The 26,740-nt window shown below is 33.5% G+C and overlaps 1 protein-coding gene across 5 annotated transcripts in view; it reads left to right on the top strand.

Annotated features, from left to right (window-relative positions):
• Positions 1–26,740, top strand: part of LOC149774593 (putative complexin-1) — a 294,867-nt gene that overhangs the window by 162,310 nt on the left and 105,817 nt on the right. Inside the window, exon 1 of one of the 5 annotated variants that reach the window (XM_089945115.1) lies at positions 19,957–20,094. The exons of the other annotated variants lie outside the window; for them this stretch is intronic. The gene's annotated coding sequence lies outside the window, so the exon portion shown is untranslated. Of the gene's footprint in view, positions 1–19,956; positions 20,095–26,740 lie in introns of those variants that run through there. 5 annotated transcript variants of the gene reach the window in all.

Below are 26,740 nucleotides of genomic sequence, written 5' to 3'. Positions count from 1 at the left end.
ACCTGTCATAACTGACAGCTTTAGTCAATGGTTACCAGGACTCAGACATCAGACCTGTCATAACTGACAGCTTTAGTCAATGGTTACCTGGACTCAGACATCAAACCCGTCCTAACCAACACTTTTATTATATGGTTACCAGGACTCAGACATCAGACCTGTCATAACTGACAGCTTTAGTCAATGGTTACCTGGTTTCAATGGCCTTTCTCATTTCCCACCATCAGATTTAGTCATTTGATTAAATAATAATAATAATAATAATAATAATAATGACTATTTACAGAGGGTGACAATTAGTTGCATGGAACTAATCCTCCTTTTGGCCCTCTATTGTACATGTATGTGTATTTACATCTAAGTTTATGTACATAGCTGCACAAAAACTAAAATAAAAGCACTGATGATAAAGTACATTTATATATGGACATAATAAACAGAACATTTTGTAAGAACATGCTCCAGCTAGATACGCTGTGTATATACCGGTGCAATACAAAGTAGTGAGACAACAAAGTGGAAGATTTCACAATTTACTCATAAGTTGTAATGTATTTGTCAGATCAAACTGGTTCCACTTTTCATTCGTTGAAGTAGACTGGAAGTTATCTTTGAAATTTTTTAAAACTTTAAGTAATTTGAATTAAAGCTTGCTTTAGTACTCTTTATTTTGATAAGACATCAGTTGAAATTAATAAATCTGTTGGGAAGGTTTGAATTTTTGAAGAAAGAAAAAATCATTGTGCCTTTTGTTAGATATATTTTGCATTAAACCTTGGACTTGAGACTATATTTTGCAGTAAACTGTTAGGCATAAAATACGATGTCCATTAAAAAGCTAAGGTATAATTAAAAAAGCATTGGGTTCAGTCAGCATAGGTATGTGAGAGAGTTTGTCAGTAGTTTCCCATGGGTCAGTTGTTCTTCCTGGGATTTTTCTAGGTTCTTCCTTCACCAGATATACTGGTCACTCATGTATAGCCTATTGTGTGTTTAAAAATGTCATTAAACCCAAAGCAAAACAATGACAAAAAGTGAAACTACTTTTCAATAACATTTGCATGTCACTTAAAGTGAAATGTAGGTAGAACATGGATTTTTTTTCACTTAAAGTGTATTGATACTTGCATGCATTGTCATTTCACTAATACTTCATTACATATGCACATTATAAATAACTTATTACAAGGTTAGAAATTGACCAAAAAAAACCTAAAATTTTATTTTGATTTTAGAAACCTAAAAAAGCCTAAAATAACAGAAGGAAACCAAATAAAAAAAACTTAAAATCTGAATGAATGATGAATGGCTCAATCCCAACTCCACAAAAAATGCTTTTTGGAATACCATTTTTCATTAGGCTAGCCTAGCAGTCAAGAAAGTGTGCATACATGTGAATTATGCAAATTAAAGACATTGAATTTAGTTGCCAATTTTACCCTGTGATACTGTCTGCAGGGTCATCTGACTTCATTGTTTGAAGTTTGTTGAGGTGGATTTTACCATGTGTCAGCAAAAGTAATTCTGAAAGGATTAAAGACATTACCTGATTATGGTTCGGTTGCTAAAGAACTCAAGATTATCTCGTAACTGCTTTATATCTTGAACCTCAAAAGAATTTAACACTTTGTAAAAACCTATTGAAAAACATTATTAGTTCTAATATTTAATTTCACTTCTAATCCTGTTATAAGTGACCTGTAAATCCTCAGTAGGTCAAGCATATATCACTATTGAGGCATAATATAATATAATATTAATATAAGGGAAAGTTGTTTCAGAATGTTTGAGATTACTTGCAGTTGGATTCTGAAGCAAAGATATTGCAAGGGATATATGTATCTGTGCCTTAGAAGCCTTGCCACATATTTGTCGCTTGTATTTGCAGAATATTTAAAGAAAATGCTTTCTGTTTTTATGCATTGGCACTTGCAAATGTTGGTTTTTCAAAGTAGTAGCGGCATGCAACATTCATAGACCGTAGCAGTTGATATTTGCAGAAAGAGTTCCACAAAGCATATTGAAATTAATTTGCAATGGGATGGAGTATATTCCATAAACACCTCAATTCATGGGCATGTACATCATAGCATTACACTTAATTTTTTTTCCAAGTTAAAACTTTTATAGGAAAAAATAATTGTTCCTTTACTTCTTGTTGGCTGGTTGTGAAGTTGACACTAGGTAGACTTTGGATTGCCTTTGATTCTTCTTGAAACTTAAATTAGTGTTTTGACATGGGGGGGAGGGTTGACATGACATGTCTATGGCTACAGTGCCACTATGATTAATCAACAGTTCATTAGACAGCATCAGCTGATTGATTGCTTTTGACATTGTTTTGGGCTTGAAGAAAATTGATTTATATTGATCCCATTCCACATCGCATGCCAATTAAGGGCCCTCTAGGGCAGCATATTCACAAGGAGATGAGAAAAAGCTTATTCACTGATATGCAAATTGCATTTAATTAACAAAATTAATAAGTTTAACTGTTAATAAAAAATAATGACCAGATGAGTTACAACATACATGTGTGCATCTGCTGTCATTCTGTTTATTTTGAATTTTTTCATGTGTATATGCTGTCATTCTGTTTATTTTGAATTTTGTCATGTGTATCGGCTGTCATTCTGTTTATTTTGAATTTTGTCATGTGTGCATCTGCTGTCATTCTGTTTATTTTGAATTTTGTCATGTGTATCTGCTGTCATTCTGTTTATTTTGAATTTTGTCATGTGTATCTGCTGTCATTCTGTTTATTTTGAATTTTGTCATGTGTGTTTTTAGTTTACTTTTAGTTTTGTTGTGTATGTGTGTATTTGATATCATTCAGTTTACTTTTAGTTTTGTTGTGTGTATATGTATTTGATATCATTCACTTTACTTTTAGTTTTGTAGTGTATGTGTGTATGTATTTGATATCATTCAGTTTACTTTTAGTTTTGTTGTGTATGTGTGTATTTGATATCATTCAGTTTACTTTTAGTTTTGTTGTGTATGTATGTATTTGATATCATTCAGTTTACTTTTAGTTTTGTAGTGTGTTTGTGTGTATTTGGTATCATTCAATTTACTTTTAGTTCTGTTGTGTATGTGTGTGTATTTGATATCATTCAGTTTACTTTTAGTTTTGTTGTGTGTGTATGTATTTGATATCATTCAGTTTCCTTTTAGTTTTGTTGTGGATATGTGTATTTGATATCATTCGGTTTACTTTTAGTTTTGTTGTGTGTTTGTGCATTTGATATCATTCAGTTTACTTTTAGTTTTGTTGTGTATGTGTGTGTATTTGATATCATTCAGTTTACTTTTAGTTTTGTAGTGTGTGTGTATTTGATATCATTCAGTTTACTTTTAGTTTTGTTGTGGATGTGTGTGTATTTGCTATCATTCAGTTTACTTTTAGTTTTGTAGTGTGTGTGTGTATTTGATATCATTCAGTTTACTTTTAGTTTTGTTTTGCATGTGTGTGTGTATTTGCTATCATTCAGTTTACTTTTAGTTTTGTAGTGTGTGTGTGTGTATTTGATATCATTCAGTTTACTTTTAGTTTTGTTGTGCATGTGTGTGTATTTGATATCATTCAGTTTACTTTTAGTTTTGTTGTGTATGTGTGTGTATTTGCTATCATTCAGTTTACTTTTAGTTTTGTAGTGTGTGTGTGTATTTGATATCATTCAGTTTACTTTTAGTTTTGTAGTGTGTGTATATGTCTGCTGTCCTTCAATATACTTTGAAGTGTAACATCATTGTTTGTTTTGAATTTTGTAGTGTGTGTGTGTCTTCAAAAACTGAATCACTTGTTTCTGGAAATGATATTCTAGTTCCTGCATTGGACAACCCTCATACATGGCTGATAAAATATGTTTACACCCACTTGTCCAGGACAGTTGGTGTGAGAAAGTTCACTTGCCCCACCTAGATTTTCACTTGTCCCAAAATGCACTGTCCTGCCTATATTTGATCAGATACATGCAGTCTGATCCATAGAGAAAACAAAAATAAAAAAAAGGAGGTACACAAGTTTTTTTGTTCAAAGGGCTTAACTTTTTATTGTCAGGCTTAACTTTTTATTGTCAGGCTTAACTTTTTATTGTCAGTTAACATTTTATTGTCAGGCTTAACTTTTTATTGTCAGGGTATCTTATGTATACTATATCTTGCTTGATAAGGTAGCGTCTGTGCTTTCATCAGAAAGAATGAAAATGAACTTGCTGAAATTCAGACTTTCCCTAACTTTTTCTCTTGAGACTTTAACAGTTGACAGAACAATGTCTCTTGCCCTGAGTCTGTTCATGCAATTAGCACCAAGTTTAACACTGTTCTTCTCCTTGAGTTCATACAGCATTTCCTTTTCAGAAAATGGCTTTCCACATTGAGCTAGGGCATATGCTTTGTTAAGGGGAGCTCTTGTTTTATATTTTCATTTCACTCTTATTTAATTTTAAAATTGATTTTCTTAAATTAGTGTTAGAATTGCCAACATCATGGATTTTCTACAAATACTAGCAAGTGTTATGCTGTCACAAGGTGTGATTGATTAAATCCTGAGTTTGTCAGTTCCAAGGATAAATATGTGGTTGAATATCCAATCCATGCCAACTGGGATATTGTTTGCAGTAGCTGCAAAACATCTTTCCTTCAGAGTCAGTGAATTCAGGCAATGGATAATTTATCACTGCAATGTGGCTGAAAATTCTTTGTCTCATATTTGTGTTGTATATATATTTTTTGATGCCGCAGAGTCTAGCTTATGTCTCTTTGGAAAAATAGTTATCTCAGAATTGTTGGCAGCCTTATCCCTCTTCTTTTACAGGGACAATTATTTTGGCATAGGAAATGCAAGGTCATTTAGAACACTGCTAATTAATCATGCCCAACTTATTTTGCTTGAATGTTTTTATTGGCTGATAATTTGGTCACTTAGTTCATTTTTCAGTCAAGCAGTATAATCGTTACCAATGACCACATATTGTTGAATCACAGGATGTGAATGAATACATGGAGAGAGGTTAGATTCAAGCATTCATTATGCCAAGAAGGCATGGATGGCTAGATAAAGATAAAGAAAGTATGAATATTTGTGTTTGCCTGACTTGATTTAAAATATGCTGAAAGCACTTGTTCTAGACTACCACTTTGAAAAATTGTACTTGTCTGACTTTAAAAATGAATAGCCTGTGATTTCCCTGCTAATATCTTGATATTTTCAAGTCCTTTTTCATTTGTTGCTGGTTTTTTTTTATCTTTTATGAAGTCATCATGTTTAGGACCATATTTTGCAGTACCAGCCATATTGTATTCTAAAAAAAGGGCAAAAAGAAAGAATATATATATAATGTACTAAGCACTTCAAGTACTGCCAGCTAAACCTGCTCAGTTAGATGAACAAATCAATTTTTGGAATTTGTTCTGTTTTTTTCTTTATTTTAAGTGCTAGGGTTGGCAACAATAAACAGGGATGGTTGACAGAGCAGAAACACACATATTTATATTTTTTTCACTGAATTTGTACCGCTGTTATTGAAGGTCTTCTTGTCCATGGAGATTAATTTTAGTATAGTGACTTGACATTTCTGACAGACAGGCAGAGTGGTGGCAGGTTCACTTGTGAGACCAAGCCATTCACCTAAGGTACTCTTATGGGAGTCAACAAATCTTATCTCACAAAATAAAAATTATAAGAGCCTATCTTTTATAAAATCTTCTTGCATAGTTATGAGTTTATCTGCAAAACATTTTCAGTTTGCCTAAATGTTTTTAAGTCACAAGACTGAAAGGCTTTCGCAACATTTCTGTTATTAACAGAATTTTTACTAAAATATAACTTAAGAATTTATCAAATTTGTGCATGAAAATCCACAATGCTAAAAAAATTATTCTATGATTCTTGTAGCTTTTACTGTATAGTGTCGACATTTCTTTCACAGAGGCAAGTACTTTAGGTGTATGAACTAAATCAAGTCTTTCCAGCAGCCCTTTGTTTTTTCTCGTTTCCAAAATGGCCCAACTATCACAACTTTTTCAATTTTATATTGAATTTGATTATATACTGCATGGAAAGCTGTTCCAAAGCAAACCCAGATATAGTCTCTGTGTTGTGGAGCTAGGTGTTTAAGAAAATAAAGGCAGTATAGATCAATGAGATAGCTAGCATGCGAGTAAGAGCACCTGTGATTGTATCAGAGAGACAAAATTGATTGAGTAGAGAAGGAACCTCTCAACTACAGAGGAATATTAACATACATGCATATTTTTCTGAGACATAATTAGGCACTATAATAAAAGATAATGTCACTACAGTGGTGCAACTAGTCATGTGACACATACGCCACTGTGAAAAATAGAGTGTTGTTATCAGTTCAGACACAAACAGAAACTCTAAACCAGATTAAGTTAATGTTGTCTTCCAAGGAAAATAATATACATGTACATGTTTTAGGACTCACTGAAACTAAATTAAATGATTTGGTTTGGTTTGTTGCTTTATGGCACAACAACACAAATAAGCTATTTAGTGCTGAGGCTATTGCAGTAATGTACCTTGTCCAAGAACACACCATGATAGCTGACTCGATCAGGCTGGTCCGATGGTAGGATTAAAATTCACACCCTTTCAGTCATGTGTCTGAAATGCTAACTACTGAGCTGCCATGGCTCCCAGATGATGATGACAATGATAATCTAATTCCTTGTCAAGGCTTAAGTAAACCATTATGCAGGAACATGGTTTGTTGTATATATGATAGAAGATATAAATGCAAAAAGGGAAGCTGACTTGGAGTCGCAAGAAATTTAACAGTTTTAATTTTAACAAAATAATGCAGAATCATTCCTAGTTGATTTCATTTACAGGCCACCTTCCTCCAAAGCATGAAATGATAACTTTGAGAAACAAATAGATTATTTTTCTTAAACAGCTAGAGAAAGAAACATGTATACTACTAAAGCATTGCTCAGATAAGGAACAACTGGGTGGAATTGAATGAATCATTAGGCGAGCTTGGAAATGAACCCACAAAGGTAACAGGAATATCAAGTATGTTAATTGACCACATTTTTATGCAAGCAGACAATGTTACAGTATGGAATTTTGGTATCAGTGGCCACTATCCCACTTCACTAGACTATAATAAATGACTATAATAAACTGTAGATCATTGAGAAGCTTTTAATGAAGAACATGTTCTTGATGACCTAAATAAATTTTCATGGAATATAATCAAAACTTTTGATGACATAAATGAAGCTTTGAGGTTGTAGACTGATTTAGTTATGGATGTAGTCTCTAAATATTTAAATATATACAACTAAAAGTAAATCAGGGAAAGTATAAAATCCAACATAATTGGCTTACAACTGAAACCTTACCAAAGACTTACAAAAATGGTACTAACAGCTGCCTCGCTGGGCACTCAGTATTAAGAGGTTAGTGTTAGGACTGGTCAGCCTGGTGTCAGGATAATGTGACTGGGTGGAACGTCATGCTACATGTCTGTGGCATGATGCCCCAGTGCTAGGCATCACTATTTAAACTGCCACACTGCAGACATCATAGTGATATGACTGAAAAATTTTTAAAGCTACATTAAAAATCCAAATCACACATACACTAAAACCTTTGATTTGGTAAAAACACCTAATTTAAGGCTACTGGAAGCTTTGCACAATATAAAGAGAAAAAAGTCCAATATAATTCAGACACTTCTGGTAAGTGACACCATTGTCACTGATAAACTTGATATTGCAAATGTTTTCAAAGACTTTTTTCATCTACATAACCATAAAATTAAAGGAACCAGTGACAGAAAACAGCTTTGATGAATTACAAAATTTCAGTGTCTCATTGAATTTGATACTAGGGGACTTGATCAAATTGGTTTATGACTTTTATATTAAATAATCCTCTGCTTTTTCAGAAATATTTGCCTTGGCTTTTTCGGAAAGCATAACGTTCATAAGTAATTTAACTATTGCAACTTATTCTGTCTTGAAAATTTGGAAAACTGCAAAAATAATGCCTATTCACAAACCGGGTTCTAAGGAAGATGCAGATAACTAACAACCAATTTTGATACTTCCAACTTATCAAAATTGATTGAAAAACATGTCCATCAACCTCTTGCTGTTACACCCTAATCAGTCATGTGACACTGCCAGATCTCTCTGACTGATAAATAGTTTCAAGCACTTGATGAAGGTTGAATAAATGATTTGTACTTGTAGACTTGAGGAAGCTTTTGACATGGTGGATCATGAAATTGTTGGAAGCACACTGAAAATTTTCCATTGTGATTACTGTACATTTAAATTGTTTACTCCATGTCTGAACTTAGAACAAATAAGTCCCACAAGGCTGAATTTTATTTTTATTATTATTATTATTATTATTATTATTTATAATAAGCCCCTTTTATTTTGGGGAATCAGTTTCATCTACAAATGACACAAAAATGTCCAAAGTATAATGATCTCATTAGAAATCTCTTTCTCTATGGGCTTCCCTAAGCAGATTATATAAGGTGCACAGACAAATGCCTGGTAAGTAATACTGATGAAACCAAACTATTTGTTGTTGTTGTAGGCTTTTTCAGCACAAAATAGGCTATACATGGTGAGCAGCAGACTCTACCAATAAAACGGTATCAAAGCAAGCATATCTTAAAAAAATAAAATAATTTAGGTTAATATCACACCTGTTAGAAAACATGGAAATATCAGCTGATACATGTATTACCAGTTAAGGAAAAACTCAGTTTGCATTTGTGTACGAGATACTGAATAACTGTGTTCCAATATATTTATGGTTATTATTATAGCACATGTAACCTGGTAACACTCCTGCCTGAGATCCATGTTTACCAAACAATATAAAATTCCCAAAGCAAATAAGGAATGACCACTTCAGTGGCCCAGTGGTTAAAGCATCCGCCTCGGATGTGGCAGGTCATTGGTGTGATCTCTGGCCGAGTCATACCAAAGACTTATGAAAATGGTACTAACAGCTGCCTCGCTTGGCGCTCCATATTAAGAGGTCAGTGTTAGGACTGGTCAGCCTGGTGTCAGGATAATGTGACTGGGTGGGACATCATGCTACATGTCTGCGGCATGATGCCCCAGTGCTAGACATCACTATAAACTGCCACACTGCAGACATTGTAGCGATATGACTGAAAAATTGTTAAGGCTACGTTAAAAATCCAAACCACACATACACACACACCAATAAGGAATAATTCAAAAGAAATGTTTCCTGGTCGGGTCTTTGAGAACTTTGCTTTATAACGGTATACCAGTTGAAATTAGAACTCCCCCCTCTATTCTTTCTTTCAAACTTAACCTGTCCAGTGGCATCAAAAATACATACTTAAATTCATTAATATAGACTGTATACAGTGGTCTAGTGCTAAAGAAAGAAGTGAGAGAATGCAGTAAAATAATGAGGGAATGCATGTTAACTCTGATGCAGGGTACAGTGGCAATTGCAAAAGGTAAGGGAGCATGCATCACTACACCCCTGACTTACCATTATATGTATATGAGAAAGAGAGCTAACATATTTGTACCTGTGTGTGGGCATATATTGATTTAGGAGTAGATGAATAATGAATTAATGAAACATGTTCATTAAAAGTAAGACTGAAGACAACTTTATTTGTATAAATGCCTTTGATCATTAAGTTACTACCCATCTGTTTGGTACTAGTTGGTATTGTATGTACAGTACATCTATGTTGACTATGTGGGTTCACATGAGCGTTTATATGGGGCAGGAAAAATGAGGATATTGTTGCATGTGCATGCTGATAAGTACATGCATTTATATAAATGTTTGTGTGCTTCTTGGCATATTTATAAGTATGCTCATTTGTATACAGCCTGATGGTAGATTAGTTTTTCACCTAAACTGTGTCATCCTCTGTTAATAAAAGGCATTATTTTTGGTGTTATTATTAGTTCACATTTACATGACAAGTTTTATTTTGTCATTAATTTACAAGAATTTCATACTATTTTTCTTCTTGCCTAATTTTTTTCCAAACAGCAGCCCTACTTTATCCCAATTTTTTCACCAAGAATGAAAATCATCAGGTACTTTACATTCTGTTGTGAATATTGAGAATTTGAATAAAGGACTGCTTTGGTGGCCAAAGTGGCTAGAGGGTCCACCTCAGATGCAAGGTCACAGGTTTGACTTATAAAAGACTTATAAAAATGGTACTAGCAGATGCCTTACCAATGGTGCTCAGCATTCAAAGGTTAGTGTTAGGACTGTTTGACCTGGTGTCAGGATAATATGGTATATCAATGATATTTTATTACAAGACTGGCAGTTTTGATTATGCACTTGGCCCACTTTTCTAATAAAGGGTCTAATTAGCTTTATTTTATCAAGCTTGACTGAAACAGTCATGTCTTGAAGATATTGAATGAGTTTTTTACGAGTGATATCTGTGCATATTCATAAGGTAATCTTCTATCTGATTGGATGAATTTCTACCACTTATGAGATGGGTTTTTTGTCAGGTTTTATTAGACTTGGTAAACAGATTAACATCATGAAGAATTTGGATGATTGAACCATTATTTAGTACACATTTTTTTAATAAATATTGAACGTAACGCTGTCTTTGTTTACACTTTCCAATGATATCTTTTAATCGCTACATCAGTACCATGGATACTTTGATATGCTGCCTCCATGTTAGAGCCTAACATAAGTAGGAAAGTCATGGTGAATCAGAACATGCAGATAGTGAACTGGATTCGTAAAAAAAAATGCAGAAAATTAAGGAAATAAACAATAAACTTAATTAGTGTATTAATGCATTGCCTAAAAGTTATGATTTCCATTTGATCCCTTTTCAGTTTAATATAATTATCTTACATCATTAAATTAATTTCTGTAGTCAAAAATGATAAATAAACTTAGCTGGTTATGTTTTTACTTAGAATTCTTTTATTTTACTGCAGCATAGATATGTCTAACAGCATTTTGTGGCACTGTGAAAGACTTGCTTCAGCCAGGTTGTTGCCATTGCTTCTAGAGAAATAATTATTGGCTTGCATGTATTGATCAGTAACTGTGTCCTCTACTGCTTCAGCCTGTGCTGCCCCTGTGTAATTTGTGAAAAGCATCTGTGACTGGTTACTTATTACTTGGACATGTCATCAATTCTTCAGTTCTACATAAAACAGCAGTTTAATTTGAACTTTGGTTCACTCCAGTGTGACCGGTCTTTATAGTGCAAATGACTTTGATGCATCATGCAAGCAATTCCAAGACAATGACTTAGAATGGGTTGGAAAGTCTGATCCAGTACCTTGAAGCAGGTGAAATTCACAAGGTTACAAACCATGTAAACTGAGTCACTGCATGGATAATATTTTCGTTGGTATTTTTAGAGATTTTTAAGACTGAGCATCATCACAAGGGCCATACTTGAAGTTGATGAGTTTGTTCAATGCTTTCACTTAACCTTGGCCTGAAAAATAGCACCTACACATCTAATTATAAGAGAATTCTTCTGTTTTTAGAGGTAAGTTTTGTGGTTTGTATATTATATGTTTGAAAAAAACCAAAGTTTAGACAGTACTGATGAGTACATAAATAATACTGTTAGATAATGGTTAAAGGTGTATTCCATTGTGGTAATGCCTTGTTGGGGAAATTTTGTAGATGTGATAAGGCAAAGAAGAATTAATTTCCTTATCACATCCCATGAGAATCCATGCAGGGATTTACAAATCCACTTACCTGACATCCAGGATAAGTTCAATTTATGTTCAAGCAAGCTATAATTGGCAAAGTACTTCAAATCGGGCAAGTCCACAAAATTGAGAGAGGGATACAAGAAATTTCATTGAATGTCTGTAGTCTGGGTAAAATACAATAACGCTGTGCATGCTAATTTACCAACAAGGGGTTATGTTCATTTCCTAATGCTTTATGTTCTGCAAGTTTTATACCTAGTTAAGGTCTTACGAAAATAAATATACTGACACCTTTAATTACCTTTTATATGTAGCACATTCTTCTGCTTACCTGGCTACAGTTTCTTTCGTCTATTGTATGTGTTATTTCTGTTTTGTAGTCAGTGTCAAGGCCAGTCTTGCATTTTCTTTTGCGGACATGATAATGTAAATATTTACTATTTACGCCAAAAAATGTCAAACAATGAATAAATATTTATTTTTGAACTTGTCAGTTACATTGTAATTATAATATTAGTACATATCAGAGATTCAACTTTCTGGTCCTAAGTTAGCCGTGGGCAGTTTTTCAGATTACCAACTCTAAACATTGAGCTTTTTTAAAAATTATTTTGACCTATCTCTCTCTCAAAAAAAAAAAACAATTGAGCTATTTCCAAAATCTTTCCTACCTATCCCCTTATCTGTCTCTATACATGTATATCTGTTTTTGCTATTTCAACTGTATCTGCCTTCTAACTCTTTCTATTCTACATTTCTATCGATTTGCATTATTTATATGAACGTTTGCTAATAAATTTATCAACATGTGTTGGTTGTAAGGCTGATTTATTGTTCTTGAGTTGATTTTTTTGTATTTTGTATTGTTTTCTAAAACTCAACTACTTTTGATTGACACTGAAAGTTAAAGAGTAATGCCAGGATTGGAAGCCTCTCTCAAGACGACCAATCACTGAAATTGTTTTCTTCTTACACTTATCACTTTTTCCTGCACTTAATTGAAAATGAAGGTGGATTTGTTCGTGTTAGAAAGGTTTTTGCAAATATATTGGAATTATTTAAAGGGATAAGTCAATTAGAGAATATTGATGACATTTTTTTCTCACAATCAGTAGCTTTATTTGACAGCTGTTTACCAGCCGGTTCCATATTTGTGAACAATGAGCCATTTCTCTGCCTATTTAACATATGCATGTATGGTGAGACCTTTTCCGCAAAGCTAGGCAATAACTTAAACCATGAGCAGGCATTAGGTAGGTTAATGTTCCTTTGCAGTGTATCCTTCTTTCTCTCCTCATTGGTGTCAATGATCATAGGAGATAAATATTAATTAATCTAGTTTCAGTGTCAGAGTCAATTTTTGTAAGATTTTTTTTTGTGCTTTGTTTTTTTTTTTTTTTTTAAGTACATGTAGAAATATAAATCAGAACTGCAGGAGTGTCTTCTCTTAAGCTTCTCGCAGATTGGCTGAACAACTGATCATGGTCACACTGTTTCAGGACTCACAGTACTAATTCAGTTCCCATAGTAAACCTATGCAAATACCATGATTTTAAAAATTCAGTAACTTAAAATTTTTGAGTGCTTATGATCAAACCTATATTTATCAGTATTTGAAACCTGGATGTCAGCTTCTGTGTAGAGGAAAGGATATGAACCACTGCATTTTCTGGACCTGCATGTGTTTGAAACATGTGCTTTCAATTCCACACCAAAGAGTCGGGTGCTAATATTAGTAATGAGTGTTCCAAACTCAAGGCTGTTAAAGAATTAAAATTCCATCAATAAAACCATGTCTCTGGGTCTTTTCACTTACAGCTAGGATCTTAGCTCTCAAAAGATTCTTTTTCCTAAACATAACTTACATTATTAACCAATCTTGGTCAGCCAAACCCATATATACTCTATTTTATGTTTGCCCATTTCCAGGCTGGTTCCCATTTTTCCATTTCATTAGTACCATTTGTCCTATATTCGCCCTTGATTTTTCTGACAACCCTAGCAGTAGTAGTTCAATACAAAAGTAAGCAATGTGCATAGTCCTGCTTGTCAAAGATTACATTTGTGAATATTACATTATATTGCAAGTTCATCTTCACCTAAAGATCAGTGGTGCATTTCAGGCATCATTTAAATATTTGAGCTTTTTTTTAAAGAAAATCAGAAAAGAATATTAAAATAAAGCTGTTTAATAAGAATCATCTTTTTCAATATCACCATTTATCGCTCTTCAATGTAATGCTGAAATATATTTCCAGCCTTGTCATATTATGTAATTAATAAGTAAAAGGTCAAGGTGACCATCTATATGTACATGTATTATTACAGAAAAAGAGATTTAAATGACAAAAATTACCTGAAATCCCACCCAGAAGACATATATATATTAAAACTAAAGTAAGGTAGACTTATAAGTCTATTAAAATGCAAAATATGAACTTTCAAAAGATTCACTGAAAGAAATTAATGGGATGAAAAGTCATGAGATGTCATCACCATTAAGCATGGTGGAAGAGACCTTAGTGATCATATCTGAAGCATTATGTTTCAAAACACAAATAGGAAATATAATATTGTTTACTGTAATTTCTTATAAATGGTAAATTGTATAAATTTTATATATGTATTGCTTAAATATAAACCAATTATGTGCAAAACACTCCACCTAACATAGTCAAATCTACACACTGTTCCCCCTCCCCCTTCTTGGCAACAGTTGATATATCTGAATAGGTATTTAATATCCCACTGAAAGTCACTGTGTGGTTTACAAAAGGTATTAATTTTGCTTGGTATCCACAAATAAAACCATATGATTGCATTTATAGTAAAGTTAATTGCATTTGCATATGAGGAGTCACTGTATTGCTGTGGCTGTCTACAGGACTCAAGGTACTAGTTCAGTTCTCATAGTAAACCTATGCAAACTCCATGATATTAAAAATTCAATAACTTAAAACTTTTGAGTGCTCATGATCAGACCTATATTTATCAGTATAGATGAAACCTGGATGTCTGTTTCTGTGTTGAGGAAAGGATATGAGCTGCAGCATTTTCTGAACCTGCATGTGTTTGAAACATGTGCTTTCAATTCCGCACCAAAGAGTCAGGTGCTAATTTTAGTAATGAGTGTTCCAAACTCAAGGCTGTTTAAAAGACTAAAATTCCATCAATAAATCATTTAACAATGTCTCTATTTTTTTCACATACAAATAGGATAAACTCTCAAAAGATTCTTTTTCATAAAATGTAACTTACATTATTAACCAATCCTGGTCAGCCAAACCCATATATGCTCTTTTTATGTTCACCCATTTCCAAGCTGGTTCCCATTTTTCCATATAATTAGTACCATGTGTCCTTCAGGCCTATTTCATAGTCTCTAACAGCCAATCTTAGTCACCCCCCACCCACCCCAACATTTTAAATTAAAATTCTGCATTGAGCCAAGCTTGAGCGATTTCCAGGCTAAATATTAACTGTGTGTTTATTATGGAAGATCCCACACTCTCTAGTGTGTGTTACCAGAACTTAGCACACAATTATCATCACAGACCTTTGCCTCAGTCATGCATGAATGGTACATTAATAAATCTATCATGATCCTTGACAGCATGCAGATCTTTATCGATTAAAAGGATCTGTGCTGAGAGTTCACATGAGAGAAGAAAATCCCAATCTTTGTTTTCTTTCTATGTTTGAAAAAGAAAAGGAAAGCAACAATTACCATATCTAAATGCCATTACAGTATGAATGTGTACAAGGTTTTAACATGTATGTGTATTGGACAGAATGTAACATGAACCAAATGCACTATACAATGTTATCATCAAACTGTCACATCAAGATAGAGACATCGGAAAGAACTGACCAAAGACAGCCTGAGACTGTGACTTGAGATTTTTCTGACAGAAGACAACCGGACCATGATAGAAAGATTTAACTAACCCAAGACAACCAGACTGTGACAGAAAGATTTAACTAACTCAAGAGAACCAGTCTGCGACAGAAAGATTTAATTGACCCAAAACAAGCAGACTGTGACAGAAAAATTTAACTGACCCAAGACAACCAGACTGTGACAAAAAGATTTAATTGACCAAAGACAACCAGACTGTGACAGAAAGATTTAACTAACTCAAGACAAGCAGTCTGTGACAGAAAGATTTAATTGACCCAAGACAACCAGACTGCGCCAGAAAGATTTAACTGACCCAAGACAACCAGACTGTGACAAAATTATTTATCTAACCCAAGACAACCAGACTGTGACAGACAGATTTAACTGACCCAAGACAACCAGACTGTGACAGAAAGTTAACTAATCCAAGACAACTGGACTGTGACAGAAAGATTTAACTGTCATCAAGAACACAACTAGACTGAGACAGGAAGAGTTTTCAGACCCAGGTCAAACAGGCTGCAGTATGAAGATTTAACTTACTCTAGACAACCAGACTGGGACAGAAAGATTTAACAATTGCCAATCTGTTAGATTTGTTCTATATGATTGAGAAGAAACTTGCTTATCTTGATGTGTCGGACTGGAAACGCTATTAGTATTTCTGTCATCAAGCTGTGTCTGCATTCACTGTTGATATTGATGTGAATGTTTTCAGTATGGTTTAATGCTGTCAGCGTTTTATTCAGATTTAAATTATATCAATCACAGCTATGAGCACAATGACATCATATCATAAAAAGAAATTTCACAGAGTGACATAATTAATATTTTCAGTACCTTTTTGCAAGATCTTTTACTAATTACTTTCCGTAACACAGTGTGATGAAAAAAATTAACAAATTTGGATCTCTTGTTCATTTGACATAAAATTTATAAAAATCTAAAACAAACTCCTACACTGTAGAACAATCTAGCTACTATGCAACTTACTGAATGAAACCACTCCGGTGGCCTAGTGGTTAGAGTGTCTGCTTCGGATGTGGGAGGCCATGGGTTCAATCCCCGCCTGAGTCATACCAAAGACTTACAAAAATGGTACTAATAGCTGCCTCACTTGGTTCTCAGCATTAAGAGGTTAGTGTTAGGACTGGTCAGCCTCACTCAGGTTTCAGGATAATGTGACTGGGTGGGACATCATGCTACATGTCTCCGGCATGATGCCTCAGTGCTAGACATCACTATAAACTGCCACACTGCAGACATTGTAGTGATATGACTGAAAAATTGTTAAAGCTACATTAAAAATCCAAATCACACATACACTTACTGAAAGCAGCTTGTAACATGTTCTGTTAGCTCTTCCTTGTTGTAATGTGATTCGTTACAGCATGATTCCAGGTACAACAGAGGCACAGATATGAGCCTCAGGATCAAATTTAAAACATTGTACATGAATTGGTTTATCAATTGTATGACAATATAGTTTGAAGTAAAAAAACATGAAGCTTAGTATTATATGTTTATTTCCATTTACAAACAGTACTTGACATATTTTGATCATTCCCAAAATAATGCAGTTTGGTATGAATGTGACCTCACTTTAGTGGTTCAGTTACAAGGCAGTTCCCATGGTAAAACATTTCTCTATATAACAAGCTTGGCTGTTATGGACCCCATCTACCACATTGTAATGAAGAAGAGCTGTAATGTTTTTCTGCTCATTTAAGAAAGATGTCTGTGATCCTTTAGTTTTTTTTCTCATATTGATTTCTTCTTTTTTCTTGATTTTACACTGTGCATTTGTAACAGTATGCATATTTCTATGCGGACAGATTGAGGAGATTAGAACACATTAGAACCTGCCGTTTGAAGCAAGGCATGCACATCACACTGCACCTGCTCAATCCAGCATAAATAATAAATATCACAGGGTTTGAAAAAATCCACAAAACTTAAAGTGACTGACAGAGATTTTTATTGCATGATTTGACCTGCAATAAAAACAAGACTAGTTTTCCTCACAGTAAAATATCACATCTTCGCTACAAAAATGGCTAAGTGGCAAATGCACAAGACAAAATTTACCAACATGCACATGAAAGTGTTAAAGTTCAGAGACTTGGCCCTTAATTAATATTTTCTGGGTTGTTCATTCCAACCATTCGAAAAAAGGACAAATTCTTTTTATAGTCATCCTTTAATCTGAAAAACTAATACCTGCTACTAATATATGTGTAGATTATGCTTATATCAGTTAATAAAAAAAAATTATCACATTGAAACTGTATGAAATTTTGATGTTTTGGATATAATACCATTTTTAAGTGCATGAGGTAGAGGAAAAACCTGAAAATATCCTGGTGAGAACCACCAACCCAAGAGAAGCTACTGGCAAGTTTTTTCACAAGCCCATGACCCGAACTCACATGGACTGAGGTGAGATAGCAGCAATAAAATAAATGCAAGTGCTTTAGACCGCTTGGCCATCCAAAGCCCCATAACCATATAAAATAATAAGTTTTATCAAAGATTTATGTGTACATTTTTGAATGGAGTTTATTAGGTAAATAATTTCAAGTCAAAATCTTATTCTCTAACATAAGCATGCCATGTCGGGGGTGTGGCATTTGAATTTATGGCAGGTGGGTTCTTTTTCAGGGCAGAAGGATAGATGAGAAAATGTGCATCATGGAATGTCTGTGCCAAGCATATTAAATCATAATACTAATACTACTAGTAATAATGACATATTTACAAAGGGTGACAAAATTATTTGCATGAAACTTTAATCCTCCTAATGTGGCCTTCAATTATATGCATATTTATATTCGGAGTACATGTACGTAGGTGCACACACAGACACACAGACACACATTTATATATGGACATAATGGACAAATGATTTGAATGAACATGCATCAACCTGGCACATTTTGTATATGCAGTAACAAAAATATAGTCAGACATCAAAATGGAAGGTTACTGAATTATGTTATGTATATGTCAACTCAAACAGATTCCACTTTTCATCTATTGAATTAGATTATAATTAAATGCATTTTTATTTGTACTTTTTCTAATTTCCTTTGGGATTCTATTCCAAGTTAGTGATCCTGAATACTGAAAACTCTTCCTTAAGGAGTTCTCTATTTGGCTTTGGGATTGGAAGGTAGTTAGCTGAAATTGTTCTTAAATTGGAAGTGTTGCTTTTGTTGTCTAGCATGAAATAGTTCATTGAGATATAATGGGACCATATTGTTTGAGACTTTGTGTTTAAGTCAGCCTTACTCAAAACTATTTGTTCACTTGCTGTTTAGATTTTGATATCATTCATTGCATTTTGGATGTGTTTAGCATTGTCTAAGAGGAGTCTGCAAGCTCTTGTTTACGATCAGAATAATTGGTATATATTCTTGTCAGTAATCTACGTATGGTTGTATATAGTATTTCTAACATTTTAACCTATGTTTAGTCAATAGTTATAGTGTTATCTTCATAATAACAACAGACATGAATTGTCTTTATGGCATATGATTTTAATACATTGATTTCATTGCACCCAAATTTCACTGTACCACCATTTTCAAGATTATGTCAACACTTACATGCATTGAAATTAAAACTGATTCATTTGAACAAAGCAATCCTCAAGAGAATGTAGTTTTTTCCAGGTTTTTCCCAGATTGATGTTGGCAGATTAATTTCTGTATAGATAGATACAGCCTGAACAGGCAAAGACTAACAAATACATTAAAACATGTTTAGATTGAGAGACCTCCCCTGCTGCTACAAAAAGGGATTTCTCATTAATTTTCAACATTGTGTATAAAATTCTGGTCTTCCAAACCTTTGATCTTTCATTAGTCAGATTTTACTGTTCTGTTTTGTTTTTTTTCTTTCCCTTTTGTCTATTGTTACATGATCAGGCTGGTACCATCTGGTGTTACATTGTGTTCTGTTTTGACATCATGTGTACTGTTTACATCAGTAATTCATATGCTGGTGAAGCACATTTTTCTGTTTCAAAAATTTCAGTGTTTTATTTATTTGTATGGTATTTTTATAAGCAATAATTGTAACATTATAGTGGTAACACATGCTTTTCTGTGTGCATGTTATATCCCTTTATTTTTACTTCTACTGCACATCAGCCAGGTCTGCATGGCAACAGTGGATTGAGTCCATAATTTTCCACGGGATGCTGGGCATTATTGATCAAATGAGCACACATCACATTTTGCCTGTATCATATGTCTTTGGTTGCAATTCAGCAGGGGTAAATATTTACAGATTTGATTAATTTATGATGCTTGGTGTTCTGTATGAGATTATAAATTGACGGGTTGCTGGTTACGTCTATTGACTATCATAGCAATCATTGTTACAATACTGTGTGCTCTATGTCACGTACAAATATGATGTCAAACCAGCTATAGCAACCACCTGCATATAAGGACCATGTGTTAATACAGGTAAATATTGCATATTTCCTTTTGATTGTACATGTATACATAAATTTGCACAGTTACATGTATGTAAAGACCATTTCAGTATGGTACTTAGATTAGTCTTTGACTGGATTTGAATTTGGATAAGTGGCCATGTTATCGTCTGACTCCTGCTGTACAGCTGAATATTTCTTATCTTTGAATTGGATAATTATAGGCAAAAATTGAGTTTTGACAGGAATATTATTTCTACTAAATATTTCATGCTTATTTATATGTAAATCTATAGCAAAAGTCACATGAGTCATGTATGTGCAATTACTCATTTTACATTAAATATAAATTATTCTTTTAAAATTTAATGCTCATTTTCTTTAATCAAAGTCTGTTCAATCCTGATTATTGAATGCTCTGTACCTTAACCGTCATCAAGAAGCTTCCAGACAAAAATTATCGATGACTATGAATGTTTACAATGGTGGTCATGTAGTAAACTTGGGTCAAGAAAAGAGCTGTAGAAGTGTCACATGGTAGTATGAATTTGTTTATCAATATGTAGCTTTCATTGTGACATCACTGTGTATGACATTCAATCCAGATTGTACTGGATCATACTTTTAGGTTCATTTCATCCAAAAATGTGTATGTCAGTTTGTGAAGACATTTAGGTGTGAGAGGATTTGGTAACCTACCTAACATTTTCCCTTATCTCCTTTCCTATGAAATTTAGAGGGGCAAGGGGATATAGATTTTTTGCCCATTTGTTCATGTGCTTAATTTTGTGCATTCAATTTGCCCACAATGTACCAAACCTTGTTACAGCTATGAAAATTAGTTTGTGGATGCATCTCAAGGGATAAAAACTTAAAGCTATCTTTTTACCACCTAATTGTCATATATCTGAGTGACTTGTTATTTCAGCTCACTGTGATTACACCCACTGCATCTTGGGAAGTTTTTACCTACACTAATAATAATTGCAATGTACATACAAGACTTGACAAAACTAACTTGGTTGTACTGAAACTCGGTTCATTTGACTCAGTTTTCATTCCTGTGTGACTTTTATATTTTAAGTTGTTTGTCTGTTATATCATTGACATATGGGACACTAGATAATAATAATAATAATATTAATGAAGAAGCTTATTTGGTTGATTCAGTAATCTTTCATGAGGCCTTCTACAATTACATGTATTTGTTGAATAGTTTTTATGAGTTGTATCTTTAGGCAACAATGCAGTTAAAAACTGGATTGCTGTAGTGGCCTAAGTTGTTGGAGCATCCATCTTGGATGTGGGAGATTCTGGGTTCGAATTCCTGCTGAGTTATACCAAAGACTTATGAAAATGGCACTAACAGCTGCCTTGACTAGAAACTCAGCATTAAGAGATTAGTGTTAGGACTGGTTGGCCTGGTGTCAGGATAATGTGACTGGGTGGGACACCATGCTACATGTTTGCAGCATGATGCCTTAGTGCCAGACATCTTTATAAATTGCCATATTGCAGACATTGTAGTGAAATGACTGAACAATTCTTGAAGGTATTTTAAAAATCCAAATCATTCACTCTCACGCAAAATTAAAACTAGATAATAGATCTACTATTACAACAAAATATGGTGAAGGGTGTCAAGCTCATTGTGATGCCAAACAAGATAAGGAATATTGGAATTTATTTCCAGAAATACAGGAATTCTAAACAAAATATACAGGCACATTACATGATTATTTTATAATTGCATGCCTGTTTACAACATTATTGCAAAATTACATAGTGTGTGTTAGTGTGTGTGTGTGTGATTTATTTGGATTTTTAATGTAGCTTTAAAAAATTGTTTAGTCATATCTACACTCTGCTTCAAGAGACCAGAACTACAGTAATGAGAAAACAAACTTTGTAAATTTGTTCTTGAAGTGGACCATTTCTATACAACCTAACACTGTCAAGATAATTGACACCAAAATAAAAGCATTTAAGACATAGAAAGAAAGTAACTTCTTTATATGGAATGATTCCTTTACAGAAATTGAAAGGGGGAACTTTTCACTTCCATTAGATGGAACATGTGAATTAATTTTCATGCTTCAGTGACTGTTGCATTAAACTATCTTTGACCAGTTTCACCAGCATTTAATGAAGCCTGGCATATAGACACATTTCAGTGGGGATACCATTACCCTAGACAAATTAGGTAAATGTGACACCATCTTTACACTTGAGTGATTTTTGTATTTTCAGATATCCATTCATTAAAACTTTAGTCTTAAATCCCTATTCGCATTTTCTCATTAAAACTGGTATGTGGATGTATCTCAACCATATCAAATGTAGGTCACTAACCTACTTGGGACTTGATGGAATTTAGTATTTTGTCTTAATATTAAGGCATTGAGGCATTGATATTAGTGGAATCTACACCTAGGTATACTTCTTTTGGTGAGAGGAATCTTTGATTCAGCAGATCTTGTTTTTTTGCATACATTTTAATAAAACATGGGTTAGATAAATATTAAAATTAAACTTCTGTTTTCATGAACTCAGCATGTTGATGGGAAACACAAGATATACTCAGCCCATATTGATACTTAGAACAACACTTAACCTTGTACAATGAAACTTTGACCCTTTCTAATCTCATCCCCTAAGATGGTCAATGCACACTTTGCCAATTGGGCTCAGAAGTTTTGATTCCAGTCCATCATATGTTTTTCTTATTTTTGTTTTAAAGAAAAAAATTTTTGCAACTGACCACCATGACCTTAACCTTTGATATTTTGACCTTCATAGTCTTGTTTGAACTTGTTTTAATGCTTAACATTTTATGACAACAGTAGATACTGCCATGGATCATGCGCCTAAAATTTCAATATTGCCTCATGACCTTTACATTTGATCTTGTAAGCCCTAGATCTTTAGATATTTTTCTGTATCCATATGCAATTGAGGGCAAAGTATGATAATTCACTAATGCATAAAAGGGATATATAACTTTAAAAGCCTTTGACATAACATTGATTCCTGCTGGCCAGCTGGATGTTGTCACCATTGTGTTTCAACTTATCTTGCAGACATGACAGATATTTAGAAATCCTTATAAAAAATTGGTGATTTTAAATTGTCTATGGTATTCACAATTTTTTTATTTTTTGTTCATTCTTCTAAGCTCTCTTGGCCATAAGTTTAAGTTCAATAATGAGCGAGATCAACAAATTAAAGAATTAATCTTGATTGGATGACCTTGTTACCACTCTGAAGGTCATGTTTCTGATCTGATGATGTGGAATATATGCTTATAACACCAAGATCTCAGACATGTTCAATATAATGAGTGAGATCTACACATATTAATTACATCTGATTTGCTGATCTTGTTACCACTCTGGAAGCTGCAGTGTGGGCTTATATCATTAATCTCTTGGACATACGTATATTAATTAGATGCTTTTGTATCTCATTAGCTGAGATTTTTATCCCTCCAGAAACCATACTTTCGATCTGATTTTGATTTAACTTTAAATATGACCGTATAATATTAAGATAATGAGTTATGAGTAAGGTGAGATTTACATATTGTGATCAGTAGATTGGCTCAAACCAGAAGATTTTTTTTATCTGCATACATTTTACATTCTTATAGGGGATTGACAGCAAAATAAGTGCAATTTTTGCCATCATATGTATTCTCATCATAGTAGATTAAAACAGCATGTTTTCAACATAAATTAGATTAAAATTTTGATGTTATAATAACTATTATGAGTCAGTACATTGTCAGTTAAATTTAAAAAGGAAAGGTTGTTCATCTGATACTTTACTGCAAAGATTTTTAATAACATTCTTTAGAATTTTTAGATTTTTTCTCTCAAGATTACTGCCTGTAGACTGATGATGATATTTGCCATGATTAATAAGCTTCTCTGGTTTGGATTTCCCCGTGAATCACTTCCTATTGTACTAAGACTGGATAATGTCCTCTCTGTATCAGTGTTAGAATGTTGAAATGACAAGACAACCATACTCAGCCTGCAGAGAACTTCTAGCTTCACTTTCCTGTTATTGGGTTTGTGGAGGTTGCTGATTGCTTTCCAACAATCCTTCAAGTTATGTTCATGCGACAGAGGAAGTTCCTGACCTCGACTTAAGACGTATTCCTGCATCTCATCCTCAACAACTTTGTTCTCATATCTCAGATCCCAATCCCTGTTAGCAGGTTGTCCAATAAATCAGACCCCAAAATACTGTGTTGACACTGATGGATGTTTAGTTGGTATGATGTCACCTGTTCATTAAAATGTGCAATTTTGCTGCATGCAAGTCTATCTGGAACACTCCCACTTAGAGATAAAACACTTACCAGTATTAGGCAATGGCCATGTCTATCACAGAATTCAAAATGGACATCATGGGGTTGTGTTATTCCACGTGCTAGTCAACATAGTAATTGATATGTAATATTCTGCACATATTGTTGAAAGAACCCTTCAACTGATGATAGGTCAAGAGATTTGAAAAAATATCTGTTAAGTGTATAAAATATACAGATATGTTGCAGACATATTTGTCTACAAATGATCTCAAGATTTTATGAATAGGTGCTATCAGTCCCACAAACAGCCCATCAGTATCAACATAGATTTGGAGGTCTGATTTATTGGACTAGCTTCACCACTGTAAATTTTAAAAATATAAATTTGTTGAAACTTTAAATAAACAATGAAAAATAGATGATCAATTCATGCTTTTATATGAATGATTTAGCCCAACTTTAAAATTAATTTTCTTGCAATATACTGTTAAATTATATATTTTATCTAGGGATTGAACAGAATTTATGTGCATGAAATATATTTGAATTTTATCAAAGACTCAGAAGACAACATGACAATCTTTTTTAATCCTTTATTACTCATAACACCTCTGAAGACTTCCTGCATCTGGCCTTAAACTCACCATATAAATGAGGTAATCGATTAACAACTGGCTCTGTATACATTTAAACTGTTCTCAAACAATGGATCTGCCATTCTTCCATGCATCATTGCACCGGTCCTTGTACTTGTTAAATATTTCTGGTCCCAAGCAGACTGGTTCTGGCTAGTTTCTTGATTGTATTGATTAATTTTCTATTTCTTTATATATAAAATTTAAATTATTTTTTTTTAAATTTTCAGAAGAGTAGATTTCAACTATAAGATGTTATGTTTTGTAGACAGCCTTTATGTCATTTTGGCCTACTGCTGGTAGAATCACATGTATGCTAATATGATAATCTTGCATCTGATTGGCTCACTTTGTTGCCACTCTGGAAGCCATATTTCTACACCAATTTTGATACAGTTTTTGTTTATATGCTTATATCATCAGCATAATGAGTGAGATCAATATAATAAGATGATCTTGCATCAAATTTGAATAAACTTGTTACCACTCTGGAAACAATACTTTTGATCTTATTTTTATCAATCTTGGATAAAATTGATTGTGAGCAAGAGACACTGCATATAAATTATGCCTCTCTCATTTGAAAGAATTATATCGGGATATAGTAAAATATGTAAAATCAGCATGATATAAAATTTGGTGATAGTTTACGTTAAGTTGTATTCTGACAATATTATATAAGCCTTCTTAATGAAATGGCCAATGGTTAAGTTATAAAAGCAGGTGAGTAATGTCAGGCTCGTATGGGCCTCTATTTTTGATATTTTCTGATGGTCAAATGTCATATTGGTTAAGATGCCATGCATGACATAATGTCACATTTGATAAAGTGTAATAGTTGATGCTATCTCATATTCAACAAGATATTTTTTTTGATGAAATTTTTTTCATGAGCAAAATGTGACAGAAACTTCCTTGATAACAGCCATGTTGGAACTCAAAATTAAAGGATAGAGGATTATGGGAACTTTATTAGGTTGGGTATGAATTACATTATATTGTTATAAATCTTTTTTTTTTTTGGGACCATAGCCACAGGTAGTAGTAGTAGTAGTAGTAGAGTAATATGACTTTGATACAGTATTTAGAAAGACTCTACTAAAATGCCATATTAACATATATATTTTTTGTCAATTCAGAATGTTCCTGGAAAGTCAGGAAATATCACCTTTTTGTTTCTTGTAATCATTGTGGTCAACAACTATTTTCATTGCAGAAATTTCCACACATCCAGCTTTTGTTGCAAATATGTTGTACCAAATGTGTCAAAAATGATAAATATGTTTTTTGGTCAATTCAGCAGTAAGGCATTGTACATATGACCTTGACTTGTTAATCTAAAATTATATTCCCATATTAAATTAGATTGCAAATTGAGGAATGTGTATCTATGGATATACCTGTGCAGGTATGAAGTGAGATTTTGGCCATCCAAATAATCAGGCACATAATTGACCCTCAGATGCTGTTCAGAAGTCTATTCACCACCACAGCATGAGAGGAAATGACACAGCAAAGTTAATGCTCATTGTATAGCCTAATAATAACTTATCTTTGACTTTTGATGTGTCCTTGACTTTGTGTCTAAGTTTCTTATGTCCCCCAATGAACGGGGCTCGAAGTGGCCATAAGTGATCACCTTTTCCGATCACTCAAACATCTCACTCAGTGTGGGTGGGTGAGAAACCTTGCCTGTGGCTTCCTGTGGGTTGGCGATTCTTTCC

This window comes from Sinohyriopsis cumingii, unplaced genomic scaffold, assembly GCF_028554795.1.
Source record: "Sinohyriopsis cumingii isolate HCF-2022 unplaced genomic scaffold, ASM2855479v2 utg000198l, whole genome shotgun sequence".
In the NCBI taxonomy this organism is placed as follows: domain Eukaryota; kingdom Metazoa; phylum Mollusca; class Bivalvia; order Unionida; family Unionidae; genus Sinohyriopsis; species Sinohyriopsis cumingii.
This window is presented reverse-complemented; position numbering and strand designations above follow the sequence as displayed.